This window comes from Protopterus annectens, chromosome 9.part0 (assembly GCF_019279795.1).
Source record: "Protopterus annectens isolate FY-2018-M chromosome 9.part0, PAN1.0, whole genome shotgun sequence".
Taxonomy (NCBI): Eukaryota; Metazoa; Chordata; order Ceratodontiformes; family Protopteridae; genus Protopterus; species Protopterus annectens.
In genome coordinates this window covers 492,772,774-492,796,284 of record NC_056743.1, presented here as the reverse complement: position 1 = coordinate 492,796,284, position 23,511 = coordinate 492,772,774, and the positions used below count along the sequence as shown (strand labels likewise).

The 23,511-nt window shown below is 38.8% G+C and overlaps 1 protein-coding gene across 1 annotated transcript in view; it reads left to right on the top strand.

Moving 5' to 3' along the window:
• TET3 (tet methylcytosine dioxygenase 3) overlaps positions 1 to 23,511 on the top strand; it is a 437,758-nt gene that overhangs the window by 182,142 nt on the left and 232,105 nt on the right. The gene's annotated exons all lie outside the window — the stretch shown is intronic.

Genomic DNA, 23,511 nt, shown 5'->3' with positions numbered 1-23,511 from the left:
GGCTTTCTCCAGATTTCTTGCTCTAAGAGGTTGAGAGGTATGTGATGAAGCCATTAAAGATACAGCTACCAGGATTACTGAACTACATTTAAAATGAGGAATCATGATGTAAAATGTGGAATGATAATGTGGATGCCTATAGCATGACACAGCTGCAAGGCATTATTATTTAGCAGACGTGTGGCTCTGGACATTTCTTCAGAATTCAGCCCCAGACCTTCCTGGCCTCCTTCTCTCCACCTCCTCGGTGGGAGTATTTCCCATTTCAGTGCAATATGTTTTTCAGTGACAAAACATACGTGTAAAGGAGATCATATCAGAGTGTAGGACAGAACTTAAAGGCTTTCTTCCCTTTTTGGGAACTCCTGTTATCATTCTAGAACTAGAGGATGTAGTAAAGCTAGTCCTGAATAAAATTCTTCCAGGAACAAAGGAAGGGGTTTTATTTCAGTTCTTTCTCATCACAAACAAGGATGGCTCTTAGAGACCAATTCTTGGTTGACCAAATTCATGGATGTAGTGCATCAGGGCCGGCAACTCGGCACGTAAAAATCTACTGCCAATCATTAGCGGACTGGAGTTCCGCTGTGGCGACCCCTAACCGGGAAAAGCCGAAAGACACAACAACAAGTGAAGTTCAAAATTTTGACCATTCAGACATTACAGAGTGTTTCTACAGGCTGTCCCGAGTGACTTTAGATGTCATACATTTGTACCTCCACATCCTAACTCATAAGAACCACAGAGAATTCAAGAGATCCTAAGGGTAGTAAACCATTTCCAGTTCAGTTTCTTAACTTCTGGTTTTCCTTGGCCCTGTGAATCCCAAATGTCTAGCATTAGTGGATGCCCATTTCAGGACTTAGGGCGTCCATATTACCTTTGTCCAGATGATAGTTTTTATGAGAGAAATGAGAGGACTCCGGAATAATCTAACTATTCCTATCCAGCCTGGGATTTCCCCCCGAACCTCCTCAGTTCATGCCTTTTACCAGAGAGGGACAAGATGTTTCTGGAAGCAGTATGGACACAGAGTGTACCATACTGTTTTCTCACAGTCCAAGACTTTGCAGAGGAACCCATTGCCCTGGACCACAGCCAACAGAAAGCAGTGTCTGCATGAATGTACCTCAGGGCTCTAGTGTACATGCCATAATTGATCTTCATGGCTCCCCAATCAGAATACTCATGAGAAAAACCCAGTTTTACATAAAGAGCCAATGGGTGCACAAGAGGCACCATTTCCACAAACACCTGGTTCTGGCTTATAGCTAGGATCAGCTTTCTGTTTCCCCAGTGACTTTTCAGACTGGGGACTGAGATCATCTACCTGAACTCCTAGGATAGGGCCCAGTTGTAAAAATGCTGTAGGCTATTTTCCATTTTAAGCTGTTCTTTAGCTGGTATCCTGGGCTAGGGGTGGAGACCAGCTCTGTATTGGGGTAATCAAAATCTCTGAAAGTCAGAAGAGAAGGCAAATATCCACTTATGGCTAAACACAGCATCAATATCTCACTCATACATCTATGCTTATGGTGAATAAGGTCATAAGTGTTCCTTTTCTGCCGTACCTGTACTAAATTAAAAAAAAAACATATACAATTGTACTGAGCCTTAAAATAGACAAATCCATAGTTACTTGTATGTTATGTGGATTACAGGTGATACTCTGAACTGCACCTGAGATGACTTGTTTGGAAATTGGAATCATAGGTGTACCATTTAATCATCTCCAGGATCATCTGAGATCAAGCCTGAATCCAATCTATGTTAGTGTCTCCTTTTTCTTCTCTCTGCAGCTGATCGCAATATCAGAGTACATAAATTTCTTGTCTGCAGCAACTTTTCTTCACAGCAGCAGCCATCGGTTGCTTTGTTCCACATAAACTGTCATACCCACTTGAGAATTATTTATTTGAAAAACAAAACCTGTTAGTGGTCTTGCTCCAGCTGGGAAAAATATTACTTCAGAGACAACCTGGGAAGTTATTGTTATAGAGAATTAGTGGACATCATTCTGGGGTGGGTTAGTGTCCATCATTCCAGCCAGCTACAGAGTTCCCACTTTTCCTTTCAAATGCAGGACACGTATTGACATCATATGGTGGTAATTCTTCATATTTAATACCTGCTCCAGTTTTGTCATAATTTTAGCAAACTTTGCTTGTTCAAATACAACATCATTTGGGGGCATGTCAGTTTTATCATGCCATATTCTACTGCTGTCCCCTGCTTCTTATCTTCTTGCCTGTAAATCATATTCTGATACTGGAAATGAAATATTACTGGCTCCTGACCAGCAAGTTATTATGGAGAGACTGGCATGCATACCTCTCAACTGTGCAGATTTTCGCAGAATGTCCAGATTTTTGCCTCGTGTTTTTGATCTGTTCCTCATAAAATTTGTGATTTTCTGGCAAATCACTGGGATGATCTGAGGACTTGAAGTCACTAAATAATCATATATATATTTGTGTTTCAGATTTAATATCCTTCAGAAAATGCATGCTAAGAAAAATTCTGTTATTCTAGCAACTTTCTAAGTTTATAAGAGCGATATTTAAAATCTGTCCCTATTTTTGGGCCTTTGTCTCCCTTTCTGTCAGGCTTTGTCCAGATTTTTTGTACCAACAACTTGAGAGGTATGACATAATGGCTAAGATGCTTATCTCACAAACACAGGGTACGGGGGTTGATTCTCACCTTTGAGGCTTAAAAATGGCCCACAAGGGCAGCTAGCCTAGCATTTACCTATGAACCTATGAGTCATGTAAGGTAGGTTAAATCAATACAGACTATTGTTGTTTAAGCACATTATATCAGACTGTTTGTAATCCACCAATGACTTTACAGTTATGTCTGATGCCACTATTACTACAGATGTATGAAGAATAAAAGTTTTTGAAAATCAGTTGCATGGAACAGCATCTCAGAAAGGTCACTCCAGGCTGTGTGAACACATGCACTTATTTAGAACACTTCTTTATTAGGAATTTAGCAAGGCAGACAGACAAGATAGCCCTTGTTTCACCATTTCCTTGGACTTTGCTACATCACTCACACAGGCATACACACACACACACACACAAAACAGCAAAAAAAAATGAAATGTACTAAGACCTTTTACTGTTCTTGTATTAAGAAGTATCAATAATAATAGTGAGTTCAGAGCAATGTTTATAATCTTGAACTTTACTTCAAGAAAAGAAAGAGGAGGCATTTAAAGCTGTCTTTGTTACTGTACTGTAGATGTTCAGACTTTAGCGTATGTTTACATAAATAAGCTTGTACAGCAACAAGCCTGTTTAACTGTACAGAATATATTCACTAATGCTAGCAAAAGGCTGTACTAGGTGTTTGTTGTTCTTTTCTCTTTGTGCATGAAGTGATTTTAAAGCTATTTATTGATGGAGAATGGATGGACTTACCTTTTTATTTGTATCTGTTTTACTGTGGGAATTATTTAGCCTCTACCCGTGTGATACTCTTTTGTCCAGATTGTTCTGTCATATACACTTACCTTAACTCATATCACATTATGGGAGGAGTACCTTTCTTCTTAAGGGTCTATCTTCTGGCAGATTCATTTTACAAACTGTGTTGAGAGTTGAGAGATGAGAACTGATGAGTCGCCATTCACAGCAGGCATAGGTTTTGCTCTAAGCACAAGAAATTAAGACAAAACCAAAAATAATGGGGGTAGAAATCCCCCAAAACAGGGGCAAATTTTAAATATTGCTCTGATAAAGTGAGAAAGATACCAAAATAAAAGGCATTGTGTTATGTATTTTCTGAAGGATATGATGTTTGAAACTCAAATGTCTGTCATTATTTAGTGACTTCAATCCTCGATGATTTGCAAGAAAGCCACAAATTTTATGAGGAACAGAGCAAAATATGAGGCAAAAATATGGAAAATTTGTGAAAATCTGGACAGTTGAGAGGTATGTTAAACTAACCCCCACCCTGGCTGCAGACATGCCTTCCTTGATATACTCTGTCATCATTGCACAGGGCGGTACTGTGCAGGCATAGGTTGGCTGAAGCAGAACGTTTCACCAGAGGATGTTGATGTTCCATTGAGCAGACCACCTTCTTCCCTCCCTCTCTGGGCAATCGGAGAGCTGGCATCATTGCTCCATTCCACTCTCCCTCAGCAGCACTTCCATCACTGAACATGCTGAGTTTACACCACATCGACTGGGTAGCACTCAGGGCAGTTACTGTCTGCTTCACATAGCCAGAAACAGTATGCCAGCTTTACTGCGTTGCGGATTTTTGTAGTCATTGTTAAGCCCATCTGCATTTCAGACGAGTTTGAAGTCTGCTTTTTTCTTCTTCAACAAAAATTTAGTGTGACATGAAGAAGTGTACTAGAAGAAAGAAGAAAGGTTCATTGTAACAGCTGGATAAATATGACCACTGGCAAATGTTTGTTTGCCTCATACATGTACCATCCCTTCTCCATCCAGTTCTATCTACGTTTATTTTCCTAAGCAGAGACTTGGAGCTTTCTTCTTATGAAACCAAACAGTATTCCATTTTTAGTATGCAAAAATCTCATTCTTGCTTTACAGTGGTCATCTGTTTTGTTTAGATGTTTGGAAGTTTGCTTCCAGTAATTGTTAAAGAAAAAAATGTTCTAAGCTGTATCACATTTCAGATGGCTTTCATCTCCCACGCATGTAAATTAAACTTGCTGTTGTTCATTAACTTCCCGTTGGATGTACTAAACTTCCTTTAAGTGTCTTGTGATATTTGATTTGTATAGATTTAGGATAATGACTGTTTAAAAGCAGATGGTATGATAGTGTAAGTCTTCAAATGGAGGATTTAACATTTCCTTTATTTTTTAGTAGTAATAAGTAGTATAAGCATAAGAAAGTAATTGCCTGAAAAATAAAAGAAGTCTTGCCACTAAAGGTATTTATTTAACTTTGTTTCTGCTGTTGTCTTAGAGGGCTCACTGTGTAACTTTTACCAGGTGCTTCCTGAAGTGTCTTTCTCTTCCACTGTTTCCTGCACTCCGCTGATGGAATGTATGAAAAGAATCATTGCATAAAGAGATGTGATGCTGTCTTGGGTATTGCATGGTTTGTGTGCTTGCTTGAAAGTAGACTGTGTTACACCAGTTAGAGTTGCTCTTCCCTCCCCCATTCCAAGTAACTCTCCCCCATCTTCTTATAATTAGGCAGGGCCATAAGGATCCATATTCACTTCAGCCTACAGCCTGTACAAGCCCTGGATGTCCTGCACAAGACAGTTTCCATTTCTCAACTTGACTGTCATAAATCTTAGCCCATTCCATGGACAAATAACTATGTAGCATATAAAAACATCTTAAGTCAAATACACTATAATGTATTACCCCCCCCCCCCACCACCACCACCACCACACACACCAAACTATTGTTTTAAATCCTTATACTTGCTGTAAATCTGTTTTCTTGGGTTCATATGTTCATAAGAGATTAATAGGCTAACAGCTTAAGGGGCATTACAAGCCTAGGCAATGTAATGTGATTTTACCCAATATATGGCCCCTAGGGGCAAGAGGATGGCATGGATTTGTGCCTGTGCATTGAGTATCTTACAGATTGCCTGTGTCCATTAGGGACATAGCCACTATCCCAGGTGTGAATTTGCGATTCCCCATCCATTGATCCAAATTGCATTTGAAGAGGGCCAGGGAAGGGCTCTGCTTAATGTGAACAGGAAGCCTGTTCCAAAGAAGGGGCAATCTCTGAGACGCATATCTGTCTCTCCGGCATGTTTTGTTTCAGTTGCTGACCAAGTTTAGTTGGATTTGAAATACAATTGAAACCTATTTTGAGGCACTGTTTGTCCATAGCAGTGCTGCCAAGATCTAAAACAGGAATGTCAGTGTTAAATATCGCACCAGGAAAGGCCCTGGCTACACAACCGAATCTATGTTTTCTTTTTTTCTGAAAGTGAAAATGCTCACTTATCTCAATAAAGCTGCAGCTACTAGAAATCAGCTGTGAGGAACTAACCTGTGAGATTTCACTGATTGGCCAAGCCATCCATGACATTTGCATATAGCTACTGTTAAAGATGGATTTGGTGATGGTAGTGAGGATTTCTGAGTAATACTTTGTAGCAAAATAACGACAAATCTTCCAACAGGTTCCCTCCATACTCCATAAAGCACCCCATTACACAGATGAACAGGTGTGGGAGGTGCAAGAGTACAGTTAAAATACTGCTACTTCAGAGTGACAGAGAACTGGAATCTAGGAAATAATCAACATCTATTGTGACCAAACTAACTACCACAAATCACTCCTGGGAATTTGGAGTGCAATACACTACAGGAAATGCACAAAGTCAGACAACTGATGGTAAGTGGAAAAGAAGAAACCGCAGCTGAAAAAAAGACTAAATGCAAACTCATTTGTCTCCATAGACTCACAGCCAGTGCTACTGCAAAATAAAATTGTCCCATTTTGGTGATTATTATTTTACAGTTTAGTAGCTCGGAACTAAAAAGCAGATAATTAAAAAGGAAACAAAAGGCTTACAAAAGTAAGCTCGCCCAGCAGTAGTCTGACATTAACTGTGCATTTTATGCATAGAAATGGATAGTAATGAGAATCTGCATTTTATATCTCTCTTTCTGAGCTACATGCATGCATATGGGTAGCATACCTCTCAAGCTCTTAGCTGAAGAAATATGGACGAAGCCATAAATAATGGGGGGACAAAGGCCCAAAAATAGGGATAATTTTTAAATTTTACCCTTATAAACTTAGAAAGTTGATAGAGTAACAGGTTTTAGCATTAGCATACATTTTCTGAAAGATATGAAGTCTGAAACTCAAATGTCTGTTATTATTTTCTGACTTCAAGCCTCAATGATTTGCCAGAAAACTAGAATCTTTATGAAGAACAGAATAAAAGTATGAGGTGAAAATCTGGACAGTTTGAGAAAATCTGGACAGCTGAGAAGTATGATGGATAGGCCTTCATCACATTGTTGATGGTACCTTATCCCCTTTAAGAAGGCAAACCCCTGGAAGAACTTCAAGAGGTGGTGGTGGAGTCATCTCTTATTAATGCAGATCTGTATCCATTCTTACTTTCACAAGGAGTGAGGGATCTTTCTGACGGCAATAATGCATATACTTAACATTCAGTGTTAATGATCACATTAGCTGTGCATGGCAAATCCGTGTGAGTGTCAAAATTACGCACAGTCAGTTTTATGGAAGCCAGTGATGTCCAGTAGAGTGGTGACCTGCATCTGCTGGTATGTCAGCATGTCTGTATCACTGCCCATTTATTAATTCAGTCTCCTGTAGTCTTAACACCTTTCCCAAACACAATTACAGTATTACTACCACCATGACCAGTGTACACTGCAGGCAGAGGAGGTAAAACATTACCTAGAGGGGCTGCTGTGTAGGTGTAGATCCCATAGGTGTTACTCCATATTATGATTCATCTCTCCAGCTTGTATGGAACTGTTGATGGTCAACACTCTGGAACCCTCTGTGCTGAGCTGACTGCCACTGTGGAGTGATAGATAAATAAAAGGAAAACAAAATGCATAGCCTGGATGAGCTGACATGAGGCCGTGTATGTCCAGTATAAAATGTATAGTTTACATATGCTAATGGAGGAATTACTAGTAATGATTGATGAGTGGATGGGTAATAGAAAGTTCACACCGGGGATCACACCAACAGCACTACTAGATAGGGGCCAAGGGTACTAGCTGCTAGTACAAGGGTCTAGGGAGCTACTAAAGGGACAGTGAATACCGCACAACATGGCTGGGCTAATATATGCCTTCGGGCAGATAGCCCAGTACCAACCTATGAAAGGTACAGAATTGCCCACCTGCTGTATATAGTAGTTTGCAAGTAGACATTCACAGTACAGGCTAGCTGTATGTCAAGTGATGGTTTGTTTCAACATTGTGTACATGATTGTTTACCTACAGCTTGGCTAACCCTGATGCTCTATACTCATCCCTCATTTTTCTAGCTATCATACAGCCAGTGCTGTACAGTTTGGAGAACAATGGAGGCTACTACTTACAGATCCCCACAACCTAATGTAGGCCATCCCTGTTCATAGTTGTATCACAACAACTGCAGTAGTTTGGGTTGACATTTTCTTGGCATTGGGTGCAGGGACTACCAAAGTGCCTATATTTAGGTGAGTTTATATTTACCACACCTGCTACAGAGATGTTTGCCATTTTATTGGCACTTGGAGTGGGAAACTACGAAAACCCTCTGTTGGAATTGTTTGTGTTTAGGTGGGTCTCACTAGCTCAGTGCTTTGTGATACCCTGAGTTGTTTTTCAAATCTAGCCCAGTATGTTATGTACAAAAAGTATACCAAGTTTCTATGCTTACTTGCCTACATTTTTGATAAACTGCATAAGAAGATGAGAATTGCTGACCCTTGTCAAACAGTAGTAGCATGTGCCTTTTAGAACTTTTGTTTTAATGTATACGGCTCTAGAAGTTTGAATCTGCCCTGATGTAGTTTATTACATTTTCACATTTTAAAATTTCATCTGTACAGCTTTAGGCCTACGTATATCATTTTTTTGAACCTACATTCTGAGGTTTAAACACAATAAAGCATCGTAATAGTTTCTCAGAGTTCGTCTTAGGACACACACATACACACACACACACACACACACACACACACACACACACACACACACACACACACACACACAAACAAACATACATCTATAGCTCTCTCCCTCTCTCTCTCTCTCTCTATATATATATATATATATATATATATATATATATGTATATAGACACACACACACACACACACACACACACACGCACGCACACGCACACGCACACGCACACACACACACAGTTTTTTAAGGCTTTGTTTATATTTCCTGACACATAACTAAATGAAAATATTGAAAATAAATTCTACTGAAAACAACAAAACTAAACCTTTAAAATTTCCTTCCCTAATTGTTTGTTCTAATGCCAAAGTCAGACCTCATTGGTAAAAGGGATAACGTAATCCCATAACTTTGAGGCTGCAAGCAAAAGTTGTATGTTCATTTCATGGAAATCTGTATTAGATTAAACTTATTTCGTTAGGCGTGGTGCATTTCAATAATCTAAATTTAGTATGTCTCCAGTTCACCTACCTGCATGCTCTTTGAGATGTAGGAAGAAAGGGGAAAAATAGAACACACTGAAAGAATGTGCATATTTCACACAGATGCCACCCAGTCTGGGAACAGAAGTGGATGACTAAATGCTTTGAGGCAACAGTGCTAATTGCTGCATAGCTGCTCCACCAGTTTGCATCATATTTATGGAAGTCATATTCTGAACTGGAGTTAATGGAGGTTCTGGTTACAACCTGATACCTTTCAGAGAGAGAGAGAGAGAGAGAGAGAGAGAGAGTGTGTGTGTGTGTGTGTGTGTGTGTGTGTGTGTGTGTGTGTGTGTGTGTGTGTGTGTGTGTGTGTATTATGATATGATTAGACGTGCTCAATAGTGACAGTAATTGTAAGAGTAAAATATAAATAATAATTGTTGCAATATCCTTTGACTATATAGAGCCATGGTATATGGACATAATTTTAACAAGCATTTCAAATAATGGTGATATTAATTGTGAGTGCTAAGATCCATACATACATCAGCGATGTGAGATATTTATCAGTTTATTTTACTTCTACTCCCTGTTAAACAGCATATTTTTCTGTGTGAATAAAACATATATGCCAAAACTAGAGCACCTTGATTTTATTACACTATTGTTTATGTAGTAACTTCCTGCTCTTAATTCCTTGTCATCGCTTTCAGTTTCTGTTTCTCTTGTCTTATCTTTTAGTTCTGCCTCCATTCATATTCTCTAACCCTTTTTAATGACCGACCTTCAGAGGCCAAATCTCCTACCTGCGCTCTCATTACTCCCAGCTATATTACAGTTAGGATCCATTACACGTGTACTGCAGTCTATTTCTTCTCGTCATTTTGTGCAATTTATTGCATTACCTTGTTGACGTAAAAGACAAATTAGGAATGAGTTGATAAGCCAATGCAAGTTTCATGTCCAGCTATGATCTGTAGGAAGCAAATGTAGGGAGTGTTCTAACACTGCAGACAGTAAAAGTCATGTCCAGCTATGATCTGCAGATGCAGGGAGTATCCTAAAATATTGTAAATAGTGAAAAGCAATTCAGAATAGGTACTGATAGAGAAAAAAACACAAGTGTTAGAAGCAGCTTTTTTTTTTAAACAGAGCAAAAGAAATGCAGTGCCATTATGTAACAAGGTAGAGAGTAACGGAAAAGATTCAGGGAAAATAAATTATCTGGCTAGTACAATGGCTGTGTCTTACTGGTGCAGACTGGATTTAAAGTTATTGAATAAAGGACTAAGCTAGAAGAAATGAGGTACAAGGGAACTAGAAAAGGAAAACTTTGAGCGAGATATGAAAAATTAGACTGGCAGCTTTTCAGACTTAAACTAGCTTGTCTAGATACCTGGATTTCCAGGTGGACCTTTCCTTTATAATATGTAATCCTCATTTGAACTTTGAATGTACTTGTATTTTGCCATCTTTTTCTTATTAAATGAGGTGGGATTATCAGATTATTGCAAGTGAATGCGAGATGTTAACTGAAGGTGTTGTTTACTGCAATGTAGATATATATGTGTTTCCTTAGTCATCACGTAATAATTATAATAGTGGATCAATGGACTGATTTTTCTAGGTCATAGTGGGCCTAAGCATCAGTTTTCCATTTTGATTTCTGGTACCCCAATAAGCAGTCTACTGTGGTTTTAATAGATTTTTAAAAAGTGACACAGCAAAGCTAGATGAAAGGGAGAGGGTGGAATAGATGTCCGGATTAAAGTGTCATACCAGGATTTGGATAACAGTGAAGCATAACGCGAAATTAACGAGAGGCATGATTAGAAAAATTGTGAAAAAATGATACTTGGTTTAAATGACACAGAGAGCAGGCATGAAAGAGTGTCCAGTCTCAAAGTGAATGATTTATGAACTCTCTGAAAATTGAATCTTTCTAAACAAAGAATGGAAATTTTGTGATTAAAACTGCATTTTTGTGCTCCTGAGATGGAAATGCTTCAGACTTTAAGAAAACTTGCACTGAAATTCAGCAGTGTGTGTGTGCAGAAGTAAAGGACACCAATGCATCAGAAGATGAGGGAGTATCTTTAATCTTAATGTGACTAATGGTCAAACAGAGAAGGATGCTCCACTTGAGTGCAAAATTCTGTGGAGAAATGTTTTGATATGGGGAGGTGACTGCTTAGGCCTGAACAGGGGTGCTTCCAAATTCTGTCAGTGGCACAGCAGTGCTTTGATATCCAGCATAAATGTAAGCTTTGTAAGACCCACTGTGACCATTAGGCATTTAAGTACTTTAAATACAGCTACAGCAGCCCTTCACCCTCTGTTCCCATTATTCATGTTGTAAAAGTGGGTGTTTTTCTTGATCATATTTACTCTTTCTTGTACTTTACTCCATTTTAAAATGATCCTTTGCACTTTCTGCCTCACTACACGGATATTTCTCTGAGTGCCTGTTTCTTCGTTCCCACTGTTCTCTACCCTCACTTTGCAGGTATTGCAGTTACCCGTGAGTTGACCCAAGTTTAAGCATCTTATGCAAATCAATAAGGGAATAGGGGATGGCCTGGTGTTAAGAGCTGGGTTATTCTTCTGCCAGATTAGATCCATGGCACTGCCCTCTCACCATTTTGCCTCACCATACACATCTTGTCTAATGCTGGTTCTTCAGACTATGCCCTAATGTGTCCTTTCTTGTCATCAGCATCCCCTGTTTTGATTCTTGAATATTTTCCCCTGGAGAAAAGAATGGACATCTCCTGCAGTTCCTGGTTGCTCCATGATGCCCATAGACACCTTATATCCTTGTGGCACCAACAGTTGTATATTTTTTTTCACATTTTTCATTGTTACCCACAACAAAGGGAACATTTCTAGAGGTAGCACCTTGTAAATGGTTACATCATTCATATATTACAGGAGATATTTTTAATTGCATTTAATATCAGGTTAACTGATTGTAATCCATATACATGTATAATTATGAGCTCAGAGAGAGAGGCCTTACAAAAGGAGACTTTGTAATCGGTGTAATCTGTCAGAGTACTGCAGCGGGCACCTTGTAGCTAGTGCCCCTTAGTATCCTTCACCCAGTTGCCGCCTTGTTGACACTGTCTATTCAGCTCTACTTCACTATCTCTTCTTGGATATGTTTCACCATTCTCTACCCATTCAGTAAAAAAAAAAAAACTTTATCATCCAAAGTTTGCACTTTAACTCCTCTCTGTCCCACCTGTGACTTCTCCCAGCATATATATATATATATATATATATATATATATATATATATATATATATATATATATATATGTAGGTGTACCTGAAATTATCTAATCAACATAAAATCAACAGTAAAATGATCAACAAAAATATCTAAACTGAAAAACACTAACAAAATTGAAATTATACTAGGGGAGGGTTTATGCTATTTCCACACTGTTGTATGACCTTGGTTGGTATGTATAATTAGCATGGGTGTGGGGATGCAGGTGGGCTTGTCCCCCTGCAAAAACATTGAAAAATTGATATAATCTAACCACATGTAAAGCCATTCAAAAATCTGACAAAATGGAACCACATTTTCTCAATGTTTTTGCAGGGGAGCAAGCCCTCTGCTAATTATATATACCAACAGTGGGGAAAGGGCATAAACCCTCCCATAGTACAACTTCAGTTTTATCAGTGTTTTGTGTTTAGATATATTTCAGTTTAGATGTTTCTACTTTAGATATTTTTCTGTTGATCATTTTGCTGTCACTCTTATGTTTAGATAATTTCAGTTATGCACACACACACACACACACACACACACACATATATATATATATATATATATATATATATATATATACAGAGAGAGAGAGTTTGAAATTAATCAGACTGTGAATAGCACCTCTTCAATTCTTGTCTCTCCCCACTTTTCCTCTTAGAATCACGTATCCAGATTATGTCCTTTCTCTTCAACCTTACATTTAGTGAAAACATGTCAGTCCTTGGTAGACTTTCCTACATCCAGTATTCCCCTCATGATTTTTGTGATCTGTGTTTAAACCCCCTCAGGATAGCCATCTAACTCCAGGTAGAACCTAAAACATGCCCTGTAGAGGGGCAGAATCCACTGAAGATATCCCCTACAGAGATTATCACTTCCAGGTCCTTTTTGAAGTAACACTCTTCAGGCATAGGCCATCTAATATACGTATAGTTATTACTCCCAAAGTGCATCGCACTTTACAGCTGCATGCAGTAAACTTCAAATGGCAGTGAATTTCCCAGCTTTACAACCCAGCTAAATAGCTAGTCCATATAATCCTCCCATTCTTTGGCTGCTGCTCTCCAAGCTGGCCTGTAAAGACATTGACAGTGTTTTCTAAACCAAGTGGAATGTGTGATATAAACACACAGGAGAGGTCTGGGGCCCAACAGGTTTTTTTGTGGCACTCCATTCAGTAATCTATTGATGATAATTCACTTTTCGCCATCACCCATTGATGCCCATCGTAGGGATCAGTCCATCAATCCATAAGATTCAGCCAGAGGTGGATGTACATACTCCTGTTCTAATTTGCGGAGCTTTAGCAGATGTCCCCAGTGAGCTGAGTGTCTTCCTCTCAGACATTGGTCTGATGTACTGCTGTCTTGCTCCATTTTCAGTTGTTTTTTACCCTGGTAAATTATTGGTTCTTATTCTATTAGTCCTTAATTCCAGGTGACTTCCAGAGAGTTGTAAATACCCAGTTTGAGAATATTTATGTTACTTTGAATCATTGTATTGTATAGAGTATTTTTCACCATTGGGACTATGGAAATGGTAACACCAAAAATTCTAAGATCCATGATGTCCATTTAAAGTTATCTAATGCATTTGAATATGGAATGCAAATTCTGATGCATTTTCTCCTTAGCCCAGGAATGCCAAGTGTTGCAAGCACTGTGTATCTTGACCTGACCTGGCAATTTTCTGACCCTCCCTTATATAACAATAATACTACCATTACCTTCCTGTCTGTTTTGACCCCCTTTCCTTTCTTTAATAACAGGCTGAACAGATAAATCCGGAGTTTCCCCATCACTGCCTAATGCTCTTTGAGTTTCATGTAGTGCAGTTCACATGAGTCTTCCCTTGGCAACATTAGTTCCCCTCATCAACTCCTCCTTGGTTACTTCCCTATCCGCATATGTTTCCCTTCAATCCTCCTTTTCTCATCCCATAACTGAAATCTTCTCTGCTTCAGCTCTTAAAATATTTGTTGAGCAGGTGCTCCCACTAAGCCAAGGACCATTTTACAGGGAATAGGTGTGTGTGAACACCATACAAACAACGTATGTGTTATAAAATATCAAAATATGCCAGTGAAGTAATGCAATTAGCAAGTTGTAGAAAGTGCAGATGCAATACATGTATTTTATCGTAGCCTACTGGTAGTACAATACAAAATAAAGTCAAGACAACTAAAGCTTCTGCAAGCAAAGCATATTACCCAGTGCCTAATACATACAGTATAGTATCTATTGTGTAGGTCATCTTGGTGAACATCAGTATTTAAAAGCCCTAGGCTGTATGTCTACATAAGCTTGGGGAAATTGGCACTCAGAAGTCCAATGGGAAGTAGTTATGATTATCATGACTTTTTATTTGATGATATGTCTATAACAGAGGCAGAGTAACCATGCTGTTTGAAAGGGGGCATTAAAATTTGTGGCTATCCAGAAAGGGGTCAGTTTAGATGACCAAAGACACTGAGTAAATAGTAAAACCATGAAAAACTCCAACAGGGAAAAACACAAAATAAACTTGAAAACACTGGACCCAAGACAACTTTTAAGTTTAGCTCTTTCTTCCCGTTTATTACAGAACTTCTTCAGAACTGAGTAAACAGTACTTTGCTGAGTATATTAGACTTAAAGTGCAATCTGGAGAATTTCACATGTAGTTAGGATACAATAAAGAGAGAGATACAGAGTTTAGAATGCCATATGTACTTTATTAGGTTTTCGTATACTGTTGTAGGTTTAAATAACATAACCAAAGGGGATACAACTTGAAGTTGTTATATTAACGTAGGAAAGATTGTGTGTGTGTGTGTGTGTGTGTGTGTGTGTGTGTGTGTGTGTGTGTGTGGGGAGGGGGTTAAAACCCTCCAAACTTGTGTGATTATTTTAATTTTTTTAAATGTATGTATTTATTTTTTATTGTTTTCATTTTAATGTTTAATTCAATATGTATGACTAGTAGCCCAGTATAACACATCGGAGATACTTCAGGTACAACTAACAGTGGGTAAAACAGTGATTCAGGTCGTAGCCTGGTATGGGTCCCCAACCATGTCCCAAGACTTTCACTCCACATTCCTAAGCACCTTGGAAACTATTAGGGTCCAACCCAACACTGTCATACTGGGTGACTTCAACTACCCTTCCATCAACTGGGAAAACTACTCACAAAGCCTTCTACATTTATATCAAGAATCTCCACAGCAATACCCAGATTTGCTCCGAGTTACTGCACAGTGGTACCTCCTATACTGAGCCAACAGATATTGCCGACAAATTCAGTGCCAACTTTACCCCTCTCTCTCCCCCTAAAAGATCAATCACAGTACTGGAAAAATGCCAGGCACCTAGCAATTCTGCAGCACAGGTCAAAGCTGCATTGTCCAAGGCCAAGAATACAACTTTCATGGGACCTGACAATATCCTTGTTTGTGTTCTACATGAGCTACAAAATGAACTGGCACCACTCCTGTGTGCCCTGTTCAGTCACAGCCACATCACAGGCTTTGTCCCTACAGAATGGTGCACTGCTACAGTCATCCCTTTCCATAAAGGGGGAGCAACTACAGACCCTGGGAATTATCGCCCCATTAGCCTGACAGGTCTGATATGTAAGGCTATGGAGCGCATCATCATGGACATAATTAACAAGGATACAGGTAATCTCCAAACTCTGGATACTATGCAGTTTGGTTTTGTGAAAGGTAGATCATGCCTGTTCAACCTGGTTGACTTCTTTGAGTTAGTCACCAGAGCTCTGGATGAGGGCAAGGCAGTTCATACAGCTTACCTCGATCTGGCCAAGGCTTTGATACCATTCCCCACTCAGGAATTATTGATAGACTCACCAAACTAGGTATCAACCCCTATATCACTAGGTGGGTTACAAACTGCCTCACAGATAGAACCCACGGTGTGAAAGTAGCAGACTCCAAGTCTGACTGCCGACCAGTCATGAGTGGAGTCCCACAGGTATCAGTCCTGGGTCCTCTCCTGTTTGGCATCTACTTCTCAGAAGTCCAGGCCAACACAGCTGGACTCTGGCTAACCAAGTTCACCGACAATTGCAAGGTGGGAGCCATTATTAATTCCCCAAGTGATGTAGACATGCTACAGAAAGGCCTCAATGAGACCAACGACTGATGTCAAAACCATGGCTTTAAGCTTAATGCCAAAAAATGTGTCATCATCCCCTTTGGGAAAAACTCAGTTCCCACTAATTACTACATTGAGGGTAGCCCACTGAAGCCTGAAGGTGTTATAAGAGATCTGGGGACACAGGTTGACAGCAACCTCTCCTTTGACCACCACATTGCCATTTTGGTCAGAAAGTCCTTCTATGTGGCACATCTCATTACAAAGGGTTTTGCATCCAGGAAGAAAGAGGTCATCATCTCTCTCTACTCTTGCCTCATTACAGCAATCATCGAGTATAATGCCCCATTTGGCATGTACCTCACTAAACACCTGCAACAGCTGGAAAGGCCACAAAAGTACCTCACGAAGAGGATCCTAGGCCTTAAACACATGTCCTACATGGACAGACTCAAAAAACTCCAGCTTTTCTCTGTCTCATATCATCTATTAAGAGGCAATCTCTGCTTGACTTACAAAACCATGTCTGACCCAGCCCTTTTAGAAATGTTACATCTAAAGAAATACCAATCCCTCCTCACCACATGCTCCAGGGACCGCAACTTCATTACCACAATCAACAGAACATGCTGGAGGAACAGGTTCATAACCCAGAGATTGCCCATGCTCTGTAATTGACTTCCCATACTTGTCAAGTAGAGCACCTCACTGGGCCTTTTCAAGAGAAATCTTGATGAGTGGATGAGAAATAGAAAGTTCACCCTGCGGATCACTCCAGTGGCTTTACTTGATAGAGGCACTGGGAACTAACGGTGGCATGATGCCAAGGCACTTCTGTGGGTCAGGCTTGTAAAGGCTCCAGGGCCTTTGGCCTAGTACACACCTATGAACCCATATTTAACATTTAAAAGAACCATCCAGAAAAAATGTTAAAAGGCACACAGCAGCCTTGCAGTGAAGTAGTAATAAGTTCATGGATGAAAAGGTTTAGCTGTGTGAATTAATGAGATTAGATTTAGATTTTACAATGATTAGTAAGAAAAAATTATGGTGTATAAATATTTAATCATGGCGGAGAAGTCGACGTGGGGGTTTAAGCTGTCAAGGTAATAGTCTCTAAAGATGGTAGAGGTAAGTGGGGTGGGTTGAGAACAGACAGAACTGACCAGAAGGGTATTGATATTGATGAATGTAGGAAGGAGAATGTGGTATAAAAGAAGACTGTGATGCCAGAGCAAAGAGATCACCTGGCAGAAAATACCTACTTTTTCAGCAAGGTTTTAATATTATCAAGCATGGATGAATTCTAAATTTCTCTGCAAAGGAGGGCCTTGCAATGTAATCATTTAGCAGTAGTATGTTTTTCCTCATGTAGACAAAATATGTAACCAATCAAATGTGTAACAAGCATTTCCACTAAATCAATGCAGATTTAGATAAACTTTATGTACAGTAAAACTAACCAGCTTTAGTAGTTCGTAATATTTTGCTTTTCTCACTCGAGTACTGTACTGGACTGAAATTCAGCAGTTTCTTGAAAGGAAAGAAAAAAAAAAAACGCAAGTGGAACTTAGATTTATGGATTGGAAATAGAAAATTTAGCCCAGGATGTCCTCCATATACAACTAATGGACAGAAGCAGCTCCTAAATGCATTATCCCATACATGGTGTGATGCCCCTGCACTGGCCCAATAATCAAGGAGCCTCAATCCTCACCACTGGAAACCGTGAGGGATTTACACAATGGGAGGATGACAAGTACACAGTAAAGTACAGTTTCCCTTAAGAGCACACAGAGATCACAGACCATCTGGGGCTGGTTTCTCCCTCTTTCTCCAGATCCCCTATCAGTGTCCCCACTGGCACAGCTATAGGGTTAAGATCTCAGCTGAGGGGGTCAAGCCAAGACCTCCTGCACCCTCTCTGTCCAACCAGTACTTTGTGTCCCTGCCCAAGTAGCTGACACACACACACACACACACACACACACACACACACACACACACACACACACACACACACACACACACACACTTTGAAATTTGATTTATATACAAACACAGACACACACCTGGGGAAGGCTGGCACAGGTTTACTAGCTATGCCCCCTTCTACTCAGACAATAAGGTAGTTGTCACTGCCACCAACCCATACCTATCAGCTACTTAAAGCCCTTACAAAGGGTGCCTAATCCTACTGTATAATGTTACTATTATCCAAAAGGTAAGTGTGACTAAGAGCAAGGCTACTGGAATGGCCTATACAGTGTCAATAAATACATATGCAACTACGTTAAGAGCTTAAACATGTCTTACAAATATCAGCCACAAAGATAGGTTTAAATATATTTAATAATAAATAATAAATGAACAAGACAATACTCAAGCAACACAGTAACTGCAGAGTTCAGAATCACAGGAAATATTTTAAAACAACATTGCAAGACAGTCTCAAATAAATACAGAAAACATCTAACCTAATCTTTGCTATATTCCTATCTATATCTAAGAGATATTACTGTACCCTGGTTACTTACTATTAGCAAGGCAAGTGCTGATGAGAGGATGTTTCCAAGTCCAAGACAAGATACAAAATGCCCTCAGAGAGTTGTTGAATTAATATCATATATTACTGCTGGGTTAGCCTGGATGACATCACTCTTTTTCACCTGCCTTCAGTTCCCAGGCTAACAGATACCAACAGAATTTTATCATCTCTGTGTGAGAAGCACACATCTCTCAGATGTGCAGCTGATAGGAAGCAATAAAACACTTTTACATTTGAAACCTAGCAATTATTTCTGTTTCAAGACAATAGGAAAAACTCTAGCTCTAGACATTGTGTCTGCTTACTGAGAGGTAACACAATTGTAAAACGCTTTACTTTTCAACTAATTTTCTTGAAGTTTTGCAAGTTAACTCTGTATGTTCCAGCTTCTGTTATTAAAACACACATTTGCACAGGTATGTAGTTTATATACAGTTTTGCTCTTTTCCAGTAGGGTACACTGTGGTTACATTCTTGAAGGTCAGTACATAACATACAGTTCAACACACACTTCTGCACCATAAGTTTAATATACACATAACATATAGTTCTCTTACATTTGTAAGACAAGCACATGAATAATATTAATATTCACAAATGGCGTATGATTATTTACAAAATTCCAGATAGCTGGGCTGGCAGTGTCACACATGGGTCCCATCGAATTATCTGTGGTATGATTCCAGTTATTCTCATTAGAGGTGCTATATAATTATTAACCATGGGATGGGTTAGGCCAATCTATAACCAAATGGGATAAATTATTTCAGGCACAAAAAGGGAAATTGTCTACGCTTAAAATGGCCCGCAAGGGCAGTTAACTAATATGATGTAGAAATGGATAGACATGGATACCATGCCCATCTGAATAACAAAATGTTTCTGTCTCACCAAACTAAGGATAGCATCTTATAAGATATATATCGATAGCTAGCTGACTTGGTCTTGTTCTTTTCCTTCATTTTTGTTTTGTAAAGTTTTCTCATATGTACTCAGTTAAGTTTGATCACCTTTACTTGTTCTGTCATCATAACTTCTGTTTGATCTTGTAATCTTTCACCCAGTCACTACTTGTGTTTCTCTTATTCCAGGGATTCATTCACTGCAGAGTGTTAACATTTTTAAGATGCTATAGCTCTGTTTGGGTGAGTAGATTCTATATAAGATGTGGTAACATCTGATTAAGCTGTTGATTTAGTCTACCAAGCTACAGCCTGACTTGATTGCCTTTTAGAAGCAAAGGTCTTCACAGCACATTCTGAATTTTCTGAATTATTCTTTCTCCTCCTTCTACAGTTGCATCAGAATTGTTATTGGCCCTGTGGAAAGAAAACAGAAAGGCCAAGGCCACATTTATATTTCATCTGAGTCCAAAAAACCTAACTTGCAGACTATGTAAATAGCTTCAGACAATACCTTTCTGTTTCTCATTCTTTTTCACCTTCCTGTAACATAAAAGTTATAAGACCTTTGCCACAAGTTAGTTAAAAGGCACTAAGTGTGACATTTTACTTTTCTGAATACAGTGGCAACATATCTTGTCAGCATGTCCACAAGGCTATGTAATTAGTTTTTTGAATTTTTCTTTTAATTTTCATTTGGAAAAAAAAGTTGACTTCATAGATTCATACTAAGCTAACTGCCCTTAAGCCATTTTAAGCCATTATCCCTTGTGAGACTCAAACCCTGCACCTTATGTTTGTAAGGCAAACACCTTAACAACTAGGCCACTCTCTCACTACCTTCATGGATTTAACATTTTATTGGAGAAATGGTAAGTTATACACCAAATAATGAGTAACACTCATTTGGACTGTTGTAGTGTGCTTCCTTTTTGGCTCAAGAACAACATTGTTAAGAGCCAGGCGGTTAGGAATAGTAAGCTTAAGCTATTGGATAGTGTTTCTGAATCTATGAATTTATTATTAATAGAGCATTTCTCTTATAGATGCTATCCTAGGAAAGTTATATTTGATAACATTAAAGACATTGGTTTCTTGTGGGATTCTCTATATAGATTCCTAAGTTTATAAAATAGAAAGATATTATTGCCACCCCCACTAAGTGGTTAATTCTAATACTGGTGTGGAAAAGACAACTAATGGGAGTTTGTCTTTGATTTTGCCTACTTTGTTGATATGACTGTTGTACAAAATACAATTAAATCAAATTGGAAAATGTTAAGTTGTTATGACCATATATGCAAGTTATTGGGAGTTTACAGCCCTTTTTTGAATATAGAAGAGTAAGAATATGTCACAACTATGAAATCTGTATTTCACAAGCATGGTGCATTTAAGCATGATACTTGTTCTCAATGTGTTTATATTGTAGTTAATGACAATAATATTATCAATAAGATAAATATTTTGCTATTTATTTACGTTTGTCCAGAAGTAATATTTATGTTGCTATTTTTCTTGTTTTCATGTTTATTATTGGTAGAACCACTAAACATTTGCAACAGGGGATTTATGAACATGTGAGGGGTATTTCTGTTGCTGATATGAACAGTGCTTTAAGCAAGGCAAATATTTATTTTCAGTATTAGATGCTGCCTCAATTAATCTGAGAGGTGGCAGTATACAAGTTCTAATATATAACAAGGGATATTTTTAACATCTTGAAGCTTGTACCACTCTGGGTATTAATGATGTCATTAGTTTTAAAATTGTACCAAAGACTAAAGTTTTTAAACATTGAGTGGTCATTTATAGTCATGTGACTTCTGAACTGCTGTATTAAGGTATTTACTTTTTTATTGCATTCAATACAATAGCAATACAATAGAACTGCGGTGGTGGTGCTGCGGTAGCGTTGTCGCCTCACAGTTAGACGTTGCCCGTTCGATTCTCAGTTAGAGCGTCTTCTGTAGGGCAACATGCGTGAATGGGCGTTCCTTCATTGAAGGTTATGCGTTAGGCCCGGCAAGCCAGTGCATAAAACTCTACTGCCAATCATTAGCGAACCGGAGTTCCGCTGTGGTGACCTCTAACCGGGAAAAGCTGAAAGACACAAACAAACAAACTTTTTTATTGTATTCAGTCTGATAATGTCCTTTATGACAAAAGCACATACTTGAGTGTATTTTATTATTAAAAAATTTTTTAGTTAATTGACTTTTTATTGGATTGCTGTTGAAGTGTTGTCACTTTTATTTTTGTCAAATAGTGACTATTAAATGTTTAACTATGCTAAAAACTATATTCTTGGACTCTGCCTCTGTGCTTTGCTGGTGTTTTTCAGTATTATGGTTTGGGGTTACACCAAAGCCTGGAAGTAGCTGTTTTGAGTGCTCCTTATCTCTTTATTGCTATCTCACTCCTTCCTGCTCCTCCAGTGAGAGGGCTGCTGTTCAAACCCCAATCATCTGGGTGACAGCTAGAGATGAGCCCCCCCATGCCATGTAATCAGACAAGGCCTTCTAACTGAGATTTTGCTGTGATAATTTCAAGTTAATATAGGAGGCATAAGACAGAGGCACAACAAACTAATGGGCACAGTATTTTTTCATATAAGGGGTGGCGTAAGCCACAATAATTTGGGCTAGGCTTATAAATGCCTTAGGGCAGATAGCCTAGTATAAACCTATGAACCTATGAACCTAAGTGTTCTACAGAGTCAAAAAATATATTAAAAAGATGAACAAAAATGGTGAAGCAGAAGCAATAATTTCTTTATGCATAAGTATGGTGATAAAATCAGAGAAACAGAGTGAGAGAATAAACATTAATCACAATTTCTTAAAAACCTGTTGGGAAAGTAAAAATGTTCTTAAAGTTCAATGCAAAAGAATTGTAAGTAATTTGGTTAAGCAGAAGAGGCTTACGATCTTTTCAACAAGGCAATGCAGGACAGTGTATTGAAGTCTAAAAACAAGCTTCTTCTGCCAGTGAAAGAGAGATTGCACTTACCAGGAACAGAACAAAGCATGAGAGCAGTACTTTTAGCCTTTGTATTCAGAGTAATGACACTGTCAGTGTCAGGTCAGAAATCACTTAATTGAGTGGCATTTGCCTTGTTGATTGCTTGTGTAAGGAAACTGATCAGATCTTGATTCTCCCTTAACTCCACCTGTGTGTTTTTAATAAAAACGCTAATAAATGAAGCTAGGGCAACATGAAGGTACCTTAGACCCTCTGCAATTATGGGCTGCCTTTTCTCTGCATTTTTAATACTTGTGCCAAGTGGTCACTATGCAGTTTTAATAAGAGGGGCAGACTAAGTGCAAAATTGTTCTATTCAGTATACTTAAATTAAATGGAGTGATGTGGCACTGCTGTTTTTCAATACATGGAACTGTACTTTTGTGTCTCATCACATGCATTGCTTTCAGTATGAAGTAACCCACTGACTCAAGTGCTTTATTTCAGCTATTCATATGTGTATATGCGGGTGTGTGTGATAGTGCATACCCACACACACACACATGCACTCACACACACGCACACACACATACGCAC